Genomic DNA, 9,966 nt, shown 5'->3' with positions numbered 1-9,966 from the left:
CAAGGGACTTGAATAGAAATTTCTCTAAAGAAGATAGGCACATGGCCTACAGATATATGAAAAAATGCTCTCCATCCTTAATCATCAGAGAAATGCAAACAAAACTACTTTGAGGTACCACCTGACCCCAGTAAGATTAGCCCATATCACAAAATCCCAAAAACAGAGATATTGGTGTGGATGTGGAGAAAAGGGAACATTTCTACACTGCTGGTGAGAATGCATATTAATTCATTCCTTTTGGAAAGACATCTGGAGAACACTGAGAGAACTAAAAGTAGACCTGCCATTTGATCCTGCAATTCCTTTATTAGGTATATATCCAGAAGACCAAAAATCGAATTAAAACAAAGATATTTGTATCAGAATGTTTATTGCAGCCTAATGCATAACTGATAGCTCATGGAAGAAGCCCAAGTGCCCACTGACCCACAAATGGATCAATAAATTGTGGATATGTACACCATGGAATGCTATGCAGCACTAAAGAAAGATGGAGACTTTACCTCCTTCATGTTTATATGGATGGAATTAGAAAATGTTCTTCTTAGCAAAGTATCTCAAGAATGGAAGAAAAAGTATCCAATGTACACAGTCCTGTTTTGGAACTAATTCATAGCTTTTATAGGAATGTCATAACCTAATTATAGCCTTAGAATATGGGAAGGGGGGGAAAGGGGAAGTGATGGGGTGGATGGGTGAGGGAAGGTGATTGGTGGGATTACCTCTATAGTTTATCTAACAAGGGTACAAGTGAATCTTTCTAAAAGCAGAGTATGAATGTCTTAACTCAATAACTAAGAAAATGACATGAAGGTTATGTTAACCAGTTTGATGAAAGTATTTCAAAACGTATATGAAAACAGCATACTGTACCCCATGATTGCATTAATGTACACAGTTATGCTATAAGAAATTTAAAAAAAGAAAAAGAAAAACCAGAACAGATCAATCCCACCACCATAAGCACCAAGGGATCATGAAGTGGCTACCATGGAGGATTCCACCTATAAAGAATTAATAGAAATGACATGAAGGTAATTTTAAAAATTGAAGGCAAAGGTAATAAAAGTAATTGATGAATAAGTGGAAAAACAGAACCAAAAAATAGATTAAAGTTATGAAAAATATAGAAAGGATGGCAAAGCTTAAGGAATTAAAGGAGTCAATCAGGGAACTTAAAGATGCAGTAGAAAGTATCAATAACAGATTAGACCATGGAGAAGAAAGAATCTCAGAGCTTGAGGACAAAGCTCTTGGGCTAACACAGGCAGTTAAGGACACAGAAAAGAAGAGAGAGAAAGCAGAACATAAGCCCAGAGAATTATGGGACTTCACAAAGCATCAAACATATGGATTATAGAGATCCCTGAAGGGGAAGAAAAACATCCCAAAGGAGTGGAAGTCCTACTGGAGGATAACATAATTTAAAATTTCTCAAGTATCACCAAAGATTCTAACACACTCTTTTTAGAGCAGTGGTTCTCAACCTGTGGGTTGCGACCCCTTTGTAACAATGAAAATACATCCTGTAGATCAGATATTCACATTATGATTCATAACAGTAGCAAAATTACAGTTAGGAAGTAGCACTGAAAATAATTTTATGGTTGGGGGGGTCACCACAACGTGAGGAACTGTATTAAAGGGTTGCAGCATTAGGAGGCATTAGGAAGGTTGAGAACCACTGTTTTAGAGGGATATGGAATGCCTGGTAATCTCAATAGAAACAGAGTATCTCCAAGACGCATTTTAATGAACCTGTTCAAAATCAAGACAAAAGAGAAAATTCTGCAAGCAGTCAGGAGTAAGTGCCAAGTGACCTACAAGGGGACCTCCATCAGAATCACAGCACATTTTTTAGCTAAAACTCTCCTACTCAGAAAAGAATGATCATCTACCTTTAATCTTCTTAAATAAAACAAATTTCAGCTCATAATTCTTTAAGCTAAATTAAGCTTCAAAATAACGGAGAAATAAAATCTTTTACTGTATGCATACACTGGAGAAATTCTTCACAAGACCAACTCTATAGGAAATACTTAGACCTGTTCTCCATATCGAACATCACAATGAACTACCAGCAAAGTAAATACCCAGAAACTCAAGGACAACACCTGGTTTCCACAGTAGCACAAAGGATAAAACTAAGCAATGGACTTTCACAAAATAAGATCAATAGAACTCCACCACAATTATCAGTTCTCTCCATAAATGTAAATGGATTGAATTCTCCACTTAAGAGACACAGGCTGACTGACTGGATTAAAAAGCGCAGCCATCCATATGTTGTCTCCAGGAAACAGACATAACCCTGAAGGATAAAAAAGGATGAGGGTGAAGAGTTAGAAAACAATATTTGGAAATATGGAAATCAGAAGAAAAGCAGGATCACAATCTTATTTTCAGATACAAGCGGATTTAAAACAACTAAAGTTAAGAAAGACGAACATGGCCACTTCATACTGGTCAAGGGATGTCAGGAACCAGCCCCAACAACCCTATAGGTTCCCTTCCAGCAGTTTGGTGAGACAAGAGGATGTATAAGAATAAAAAATAAATGACAAGAGACACAAAGAGACAGTTTAATAGTTGCTGGGGTAGGGAGGCTGTAGCCTTTCTTTGTGAGGTTCCAGCATGCCACCCCAAATTCCATGCTAGCTCCATTTTTATTTCATACACCAATGTTTCAATCATAAATCTCATGAGGGCAAGGCAAATAATCCTGTCATGGTTTTTGCTGCACTTACATTTTTCTAACCAAACTATTTCTTTAACTAACTACATTAATTGGATGGATTTACTTGTTACTTTTATTGCTTTAATGTATTTATGATCTTAATACAAACAGATTATGGAACAGTGAAAACAGTCCAGAAGCAGGACATCAGAGAAGATCCCAATTAGGCCACACACACAAATCACAAAAATGATCATTAACATTCTGAAAGCCTTATGTCCAAACAAACAGACTCCTGTGACCATACCGAGGTGACAGAAGCAAAGAAATATTTTATCTCCTTATCTGGTTCAGAGCAATTCTTGCTGTGTTCAACAAAGTTTAAACCTTTTACATTCTCAAGTCCCCAAAATCACTCTCCCAGAGCAAGTAGTCCCGCCCAAACAGAAAACCTATGGGGCTCTTAAGTGCACTGCAGGGAGCAGAGAGGTTCCAGCAAGACAACTTTCAGAATTTTTAAAGGGGCAGGCCTTCAACAGTGCTTTGCACTAAAATTAGGGCTTTCCTGAATCACTTTTCTCCTGTTTCTGTTTTTCTTCGTCCATTCTTTCTAATCATATTCCTAATTCGATTTCTAATCTACTTATAATTAATAATTGAATATTGGTTTCAAGCTTATAAAATCAGTATTACAATAATGAAAGCATATCAAGATATGACTCTTCCCTTAAGTCCCCCCACACACTCCTGCAAAGGGAACAATACAAGTGGACAATTCAATTCTAAATGTTTATGGACCCAACATAAATGTTCCTGGATTTATGAAACAGATCTTAATTGGTCTGAACAATATGATATCCTATAACACTATAATAGCTATGGACTTTTACATCCCCCTGAAAGTACTGGACTGATTCTCTAAACAGAAACTAAACAAAGATATAACAGACTTAAATGTGAACCTACAATAAATGCGCTTAACAGATATTTACAGAAGACAGAAGACACCACCCCAATGCTAAGGGATATACATTTTTCTCATCAGCCCATGGAATATACTCCAAAATGGACATAATCTAGGACACAAATTAAACCTCAGAAAAATTTTAAAAATTAAAATTACACCTTTTATCTTTTCAGAACACAAGGCAATAAAAGTGGAACTCAATTCCAACAAAAATTTTTATTCCCACATAAAGGCATAGACTTAAACAACCTTATGCTGAATGACAGTTGGGCTAAGGAAGAGATTAAGGAGGAAATTATCAAATTACTTGAACAAAATAACAATGAAGCTACAAGTTACCAAACCTGTGATATACTACCAAAGCAGCACTAAGAGGGAAATGTACGACATTAGATGCCTACAGCCAAAAAACAGAAAGAAATCACATTAACAACCTAATGAATCATCTTTAGGAAATGGAAAAGGAAGAGCCATCCAATTCCAAACCTAGCAAAAGAAAAGAAATAAATAAAATTTAAAACAAAAGAATCATTCAGAAAATCAATAAAACAAAAAGTTGATTCTTCAAAAAAATACATAAAATTGATAAACCACTGGCCAGATTAACTAGAAACAGAAAAGTAAAATCTCTAATAGCCTCAATCAGAAACAAAAATTGGTAAATAACAAAAGATACCACAGAGATACAAGAGATTATCTCTGACCACTACAAGAAACTCTATGTCCAGGAATTTAACAATGTGGAGAAAATGGACAAATACCTGGAATTATACCATTGCCCTACACTTAACCAGGAAGAAATACATCTCTTGAATAGACCAATATCAAGCACTGAAACTGAAGAAAAATAAAAATCTTTCAACAACAACAACAAAAAAGTCCTTGACCAGATGGCTTCATACTAGAATTCTGTCAAATCTTCAAAGATGAGCTTGAAAATATTCCAAAACAATGAGAAGGAAGAAAGTTTCCCCAACATGTTCTATGACACAAACATCACCCTAATACCAAACCAGGAAAAGATCCAACTAAAAAGAAGAACTACATACCAATTTCACTAACGAATATAGATGCTATATACTCAACAAAATCTTAGCCAATAGACAGCCACACATTTAAAAAATTATGCATCACAATCCAGCTTCATCCCAGAGATGCAAGGCTAGTTTAACATATACAAATCAATAAATGTAATTCACTATTTATAAAGGTATATATCAATGATATCAATAGAAGCAAAAACAAAGACCATGTGATCTTTTCCATATATGAGACAAAAGCATTTGATAAAATTCAGTATCCTTTTCTAACAAGAACACCTAAGAATAGAGGCATAGGTGACACATTTCTTAAGCTGATTAAAGACATTTACAACAAACCCACAGCTAATATCATGCTGAATGGAGTAAAAATGAAAGCTTTTCCACTTCAAACTGGAACCAGACAAGGATGTCCTCTATGCCACCACTATTCAACATAGTTCTGGAAGTTCTACCCAATGAATCAGGCAAGAAAAGGACATTTAGGTATCCTAATAGTGGTAGAGGAGGTCAGACTCTCAGATAAACTTGTATGCATCTCCAGTAAGTGTTCTAGGCCACTGAGTTATAGCATTAATGAAAAGGCATTTCCATGAGCTCAATGAAGATAGATTTAAGAATAACAGGTTGATAAATGACATTCTTCCTTTCAAAATTTTGATGTCCAAGAAACCTTTCTTGACTCACATCATCTCTGCTTATCCTTTATTCTGCCATCCATATGCATTTATGTGATTCTGCACACTATTAATTTTTATCATTTAGATATAGCTCTTTTGTTGCTATTAAGTCCCCAATAACTAAATACGTGTTCTCCCTCCAGCTATAAAAACTTCCTTTTTTTTAAATACTACTAGCATAGTTCTATGACAAAGAAGGAATGTTTTGAACATTACAGCTGTTACAATATAAGGAGATATTGGTTGCTACTGTTAAAATGCCCCAAAGCAGGTAGTATCACCTGTAGTGGGAATATCTACTTCAGTAGACATTTCTTAACAACACATATAAACACATTAATGATGTGGGCCTCTATTTCATAGAACATATAAGCAATGATCTTTTTACACTTGATAAGTTTTGTCAGGAAAACACTTGATAATTTACAAAAGTTTAAGTAGGTATCTTGGAGACAAATCTTACTAAGTTTTCTGAGTAAGATTGTTCTATCTCAAATTATCATGAAGGACAAGAAGCAGATGTCATGATATCAGGGAGGTTGCTGCCAAGAGAAGTAAAGTTGTATTTAGAAACCTAAGAAGCCAGATGCTTCTGATTTAAATCTAAAACACAGAAAAAATATACAAAGCCAACTAAATATTACTTATGGTGACCCCATTTAGTAATATAACCCAATGTGAATCATCAATAAGCATCCATGGAAAACTGGGTCTCCACTCCTTGTTCAGTTTTTTTAATAGCTTTGATATAATTAATGCATCTGAATGTAAAATATCCAAAAATAACAAAAGTAGATAACTATGCTCACTTCCATTTTGATGTTTTATTTGCCTACTTTGTCCCATTATACACAAACAGAGAGAGAGAGAGAAGCTCTATTCTACAATCTTGCTTTGCTCAAAGTCTAAAAGTCACCATTTCTACGGAGGACTTGATTATTGTCAGAACTGTTTCATCCACTACAAATTTCATTAGGCAGAAATTTGGCTTTCAGAATTTTACACCATATGTAAGTTAAAAAGAATTTTTTTTCTAAAGATGCATTAACTATTCTCTGATTTGAGAGTCCAAATGAACTTGCACGTTTCCCACCTTCCAAACTTAAAGCAAAAACAATTCCCTCCAGCAGCAATTTTGAAATTCACCTGATTTGATGTTTATCAATATATTTTAAAATGGAATGATCAACACAGATATCTTAACATGTTCATTATTATATTCTGGATCCAGTGAAACATGTATTCCCATTCATAATTGTCATTGCCATGTTATTAGCGTTTCAGTTCTAATGATTGGTTGTTTTAAGACGGGATCTTATATAAAGCTGACATAATGCTATTCTATTTTATTACATCTCTGTTTTTCACTACGTGCTGTAACTTTTCCATTCATTCAAAAATCACTGAAAACCTTGAAGATAAAGGAAACAAGAAGTCCTGATTCACACAAACATCATAAATTAGAGATGTTAAAAAGTTTTATACAAACAGTTACAGGTGTATTTTGTGTCATTGTTATTTTATTAAGATGGTAGCATTTTTTATCTAAACGGTCAAAAAAGGAATTCTACTTCAAGGAAATTATGTCATAGCCTTTCTATACTTGCAGTTTCTTTGCATCCTTTAAACACAGACAAGCACACAGAAAGAATTCGGAAATATGTGCTATATAGATGATAATGATTTACAACATTTTTTGAGTCATCATACATAACCCCCCCCCAAAACAAGAATTAAATCACTTTCATAGCTTATTCCTTTCTCCACCAAAGATATGCTTTTTAAGAGGTTGGGCACAGTGGCTTATGTGCATGATCCCAGCGTTTTGGGAGGTCAAAGTGGGACGATTGTTTCAGTTCAGGAGTTCAAGACCAGTGTGGGCAACAAAGGGAGATCCCATCTCTACAAAAAATCAAAAATGAATAGGCCAGGCCTGGTGGCATGGGCCTGTAGTCACTCAGGAGACTGAAGGGAGAGACTTGCTTGAACCCAGGAATTCAAGGTTACAGTGAGCTATGATTGGGCTATTGCACTCCAGCCTGTGCAACAGAGTGAGACTTTATCTCTTGAAAGAAAGAAAAATAACTAATTTGTCTTTCATGAGGAAGTCTATGATGGAATAATAACTCGAGAGAAAAACTGAGAAAAAAATCACTAAGGCAAAAAAAAAAGGAGGAATAAAAGGCTAATTTTTACATGAACATTTTAATTCATCCCTACTCTGGAGAGCAGTAAATAGTTTTGCACCTCATTTAAAAAATACAAGAGCAGCGGCACCTGGGTTTATTTGCCCCCAGACACAGGATAAGAAGCGATGTCATAGGAAAACATGATTGGCTTTGCAGGTTGATGTCAATTCTCCCGACTGACAAAGCATGAGGGATTTATTTGTCCTACGTTGATGCCCATTATGAAGTGAAATCTGACATATTTTAAACATGTTATTGTTTAAAACATGCTCAAAATGTTTAATCTGCTCAAAATAGTAGCAGTAGTATTGTTTAATCTGCTCAAAATAGTAGCAGATTCTTATTTCTTCCTGAAAATATAAAATAGCCAGTTTTTAGTGACCCTTTTATTCAATTTCTCCCTTCTTGGTTTAGGACCTATCATTATGACTTTAATATACATTATAGCTGTATAAAACTCTTCTATCCATATGGCTAATGTGCAGTGGAATCTGGTCTGAGGAAGGAGACTGGCAGAGAAGTCAGGTACTCAAGCCATTCTGAATCTCTCAAGACTTTATACTAAGCACTCTGTATACTTTGCATACATCATATCAAGCACGAAAAATCATTCATATTTGTTCAGAAGCATGACATTCTCTCATTTCTCCTAAAGCATCATTAACAGAATATTGTGAACTTCCTATACGGCCCATAATTCCAACTTAATTTAAAGTTATACATCCTCTTCCTTAAGCAATGTTTGAGTATTACCAATATACTAAAAGATAGATGAGATGTCCTCGTAGCAATACAGCTTTTAACCTTTCCTCTCCTCTACCATGACGGGGGTGAATTACCGTAAATGATGGGTACCCTGTCTGCAGTGTGGACAATTGATTTGACCTGACTGCCTCCAAAGCTCTAATGGACTTTGTGGCCAAGTCCCTAGAGATATAAAATATGTTGAAGTGAATTGGGGCAGGTTAAAGAACAGACTTGCTTTTCATTGCAGGCTCTGGCTATCATAGATCTCCCAGTTGTTCAGGGCAAAAGATTAAATATGATCAATACCCAAATAATTTTTTTAAAGTATTTCCCTCAGTAAATCTGTTTTTCTTATTTTTTCTCCCCTTGCCAAGCCTGATTTTACAAACCTTGAAAAGATTCTTTTTTTTCAAATACAGAATTGCACACATAGCTCTATCTTCAGTTTATTTCTACTTAATTTATCCTTCTCTAGTTTAGTATATTGATTACGTGAGCTGCACAAAATTTCTTTGAATTTAGATAGTGAATTCCCCATTCTTTGAATTTACACTGAAATATCTATTTTCAGTGAGTAAAAAAAAAGGTTACCAAAGAGGAAGTGTGGTGGGAAACACTTCAGGCAAACAAAGAGAAGATAATAAAGACAAAGATTTTCAGATAAAATACCCCAAAAAAGACCAAAAAATTGAATTTAAATATGTATTTGTCAGGTTGAAATTGTTTGTTTTTCTGAATCACATGATATATGGAAAGAAGAAGAAAACAGTGGTTGGGATATAAAAAATGCTAAATTAATACATAGAAGTGAACAACAATAATGTAAAGTTAATTCCTCACACTTTTCACTCAGTCCTTAGAGGAAGCAAACATAGCTCAAGGGGAGATCTGTGCCAAAAAACAAGGAAAAAGTCAAGAAGAAAACATTCAGTAAGTTAAGGGAAGAATGCTTGAAGGAGTTTTGTTTGGATCAATAGGAAACTGATAATCTCAATAATTCCAGATCTCACTAGATGCAGAGTTTCTCTATAAAGAGTATTGTCCAATTCTGTATTCTGTAAAATGCACAAAGTAGAATCTCCTAAAAAATCAATTTTCTTTTTTTAAATTTTATTTTATTGATATGGACAATGCTCACTAGGGTTCCAAATGTTGGCACCATCTTTTTAAGTGTCTTGTAAAAATCAAGCTTCTTTTAAAATGCATAATCAGGCCGCTGATGTTTATTCAACAAATACCAAGCAATACTCTGGACAAAACACTGTGCTGGACAAAACGCCATGCTAGACAATAAGGGAGAATAGAAATCTGAAAGATACATATTCCTGCTCCCGAACAAGGTAACAACCGAACTGAGAAAATTAGATAAGGACTAGAACATTAGTTGAAGGCAAAATGTGCTGAGTCCCACAAGACATATAAAGTGCTTTGGGTTTTAGAGTAGGGAGCAGTGACATTCCCTTGTCAGAGCCAAGAAAGCTTCACTGAAGCTGGGCTCAAATGCAATACTCAGCTAGGACAATTTTAAGATTCTGAACATTTTCATAAACTAGGTTTATTTGCAACAATGATGTATGCAATTATAATATCACCTTAAACACTGAGCCTTAAATCAGAGGCCAGCAAGCTTTTTCAGTAAAGGGCTGATAGTCCATATTTTCGG

Source organism: Otolemur garnettii, unplaced genomic scaffold (genome assembly GCF_000181295.1).
Source record: "Otolemur garnettii isolate 467f Iridium unplaced genomic scaffold, OtoGar3 scaffold00055, whole genome shotgun sequence".
In the NCBI taxonomy this organism is placed as follows: Eukaryota; Metazoa; Chordata; class Mammalia; order Primates; family Galagidae; genus Otolemur; species Otolemur garnettii.
This window is presented reverse-complemented; position numbering follows the sequence as displayed.